Source organism: Octodon degus, unplaced genomic scaffold (assembly GCF_000260255.1).
Source record: "Octodon degus isolate 3935 unplaced genomic scaffold, OctDeg1.0 scaffold00140, whole genome shotgun sequence".
NCBI lineage: Eukaryota > Metazoa > Chordata > Mammalia > Rodentia > Octodontidae > Octodon > Octodon degus.
In genome coordinates, this window is record NW_004524716.1 from 878,494 (window position 1) to 881,515 (window position 3,022).

General features: G+C 44.7%; 1 pseudogene; it reads left to right on the top strand.

Annotated features, from left to right (window-relative positions):
- The first annotated feature begins 2,184 nt into the window (after positions 1–2,184).
- Positions 2,185–2,878, top strand: LOC101577235 (annotated as a pseudogene).
- The last annotated feature ends 144 nt before the right edge of the window (positions 2,879–3,022 follow it).

A 3,022-nucleotide genomic window follows, 5' to 3' on the forward strand; every position in this document is an offset into this window, starting at 1 on the left:
GGCCCTTGTTCTTCCTTTTCACATTTATCTCGCATTGTTCCTCCAGAGAACTGACGCTCAAAACAAAACTATTCTACACTTTCTGTGTTCACGCTGCCCGGACCCCAACTTCTCCTGTTAGTACATTTCAGTACTCATAAGCCCAAATCAAATGATACCCCCTTTGTAAAATGCTTCTCTCATTTCTAGATACCAGCTGCACTTCATTACAGTTACAAATTGATAGCCAATGGAACAGAAATCCCTCTTGAGCCTGCTGGGAGTATAGACTTCTCTGACCCTGAGCCCCTCCATAAGTAAATATGCATAAGCTACTTGTAGGAAGAAAAGGGAGAAGAAGGGAGAAGGCACAGCATAGGTGACTGGGAAGAAAAGGCAGGAAATGGAGAAGATGTCACATGGCCCCAGCCTGGCCCCAGACTCGGTGTCTGGACTGTATAAAGAAAGAAGAAATTTAGCAAAAGCAAATACTATTGTTTATACAAGAGAATACACAGGCATACAGGTAGAAGCAGGCTCTCATTCATCCCCCTACAGCAGAAAGTAATAGAAGGACAGACTGCAGGGCAGATGCTGCTTGTTGCTTGCCACAGAAAGCGTGCAGCTTGGCACTGGCACCCACAGTGCTCCAGCATCCAACCTGCAGCAGAGCTTGCGAGCTGAACAGAGCAGCAAGGCATTGTGGGCATATCCTTGCTTGTGAGCTCATGTGAATTCTCAGGATCCTGGGGAATCTCCAGAAGTATTTGAAAGACACTGTAGATGCCCCAAATCCTGTGTAAGCAACCTGTGGTGAAAGCCTGTGGATTGTGAATTACTACTATTGATTTCGTTTCACTATGAGCACAGACAGGGATTAGGATAACCTGGCTTATACCAACGTTCATTTACTATTTGAAATGATTTCAAGCTTATCTCCATGAAAGGACCTGATTTGGTCACCATAAGAACGAGGCGAAGTTGATATTATTACCAGCAGGTTTTCCCATAGCCATGGATTTAGGAATCGTGTTTCCTATGCAGGGTCCAGAACTTACCAGAAGACCTCAATTTGGACTCTTCCAGGTTTTTGGAGGGTAGGGGAGGCTTCTGTTTATGGCTATGTGATCCTAAACAGACTGCAATCTCTCTGAGCTCTCATTCTTTACAAAGAGGACAGAGATAACAGGCTCTTTCCCATGGGGATGCCATAGACTGAGGTGATGGACAGATCACACACAATTGTGAGAAATTATTCTGGCATATAATTTTCTATCATGGCATTTATCTTCCACATAAATTACTTATTCCTCTGGGAACAATTGTGCCTTATGTTTTCTGTGTCAGCTTTCCTTGGACAAAATAAATTTTCAATACAATGGTGTGGAATTGTTCAGGGGTGATAAACTCTAATAAGAGCCTGAAAGGAAGAATTCAAACTGCAGAATGGCTTGGATTAGACGGCAATCCTGAGGGCCTAAGATTATTGATTAAGTAAAATGAGATTTATAACAGATTAAGATATAGTAGGTCAAATCAAGTTTCCCAGAAGCATAACACATAGCCAAGACAGAATATTACACATCAAAAGAGAGCAACTTCATATAAAGGGTCAAAGAGTAAACATTTGGGACTTTGGAGCTCATCTGCTTTCTTTGACAATTACTCATCTCTACCATTTTACCGTGAAAGCAGCCAGAGATAGAAAGTGAACAGGAGCAACTCTATGCTAATAAATTATGTGTTAGAAACTCATGGTAGGCTGGATTGGGCCCTTGGAGCCAAGGATTATTAAGCCCTTAGAATGGGATCTTGTGCTCTTGCTGAAGAGGATTCCTATGCAAAAGCTGAATGCAACCCCAGGTGATACAGAATGCAAAAGCTGAGATCAGTGAGTGAAGGGAGGTTGTCCATCGGGTCCCAGACACTAGGACGAGCCGTGCATAACCGGAGGGAGCGTCCATGTCAAGGGTCTATCTAACTGAGTCACAGCAAAAGTTTTTGTATAAAAGTTCAACAGTTGAAAAAGGAGGACTCTGAAGTTTCAGTTGTCTGAAAACTCATAATGGGATGAAGAATGCAACGTAACTTCTAAGAAAATCTAATGCTGTGCACAGGCGATGCGCGGAGGAACAACGCGGAGCCCCAAAACCGCCACCCGGTCTGCTCTCTGTCCACGCCGCCAGCCCCGCACCTGCCACCACCATGGGAGTGCAGGGGGAGACCATCTCTCCAGGGGACGGGCGCACCTTCCCGAAGCGTGGCCAGACCTGCGTGGTGCACTACACCGGGATGCTTGAAGATGGGTAGAAGTTTGATTCCTCCCGTGACAGATACAAGTCCTTCAAGTTTCTGCTCGGCAAGCAGGAGGTGATCTGGGGCTAGGAAGAAGGGGTGGCCCAGATGAGTGTGGGTCAGAAAGCCAAATGGACTGTCTCCTCAGACTATGCCAGTGGTGCCACTGGGCACCCAGGAATCATCCCGCCACATGCCACTCTTGTCTTCCATGTGGAGCTTCTGAAACTGGAATGGCAGAAGTGGCCTCCTCCCTTAACTCCCTGTTCTTGGATCTGCTATGGAAGGGATCCTGTGTCGCCAGGTGTGTGCACAGGAATCCATAGGGAGCTTCTCCTGATATCCCACTACTCTGTGCAAACATCTACCCCAACTGGGAATAGCTGTTTACACAACTACCCCGAGTGTGTTCTGTCACTCAGCTTGGCTTCCGACACTTCCACTTCCTCTACTTTTTCTCCTTGTATGTGTGTTTACCTAAACTATATGCCATAAACCTCAAGTGACTCATTTTGTTTTTGGTTGAAGATTCAGTTTCAGTCTTTTCGACCTAGTTTCCAATGAAGAATATTGTCAAGTATTAACAGTAGAAGTGATGGGTTAACTTCAGAATAGTAATTGGTGTTGGGGTCGGGTTTGCAAGAATATTTTATTTTAATTTTTGGATGAAATATTTATCTATTATATATTAAACATTCTTGTGGCTGCAGCAGATTTGAGACCCTGTTGAGGGCTGAATTATTCTCCA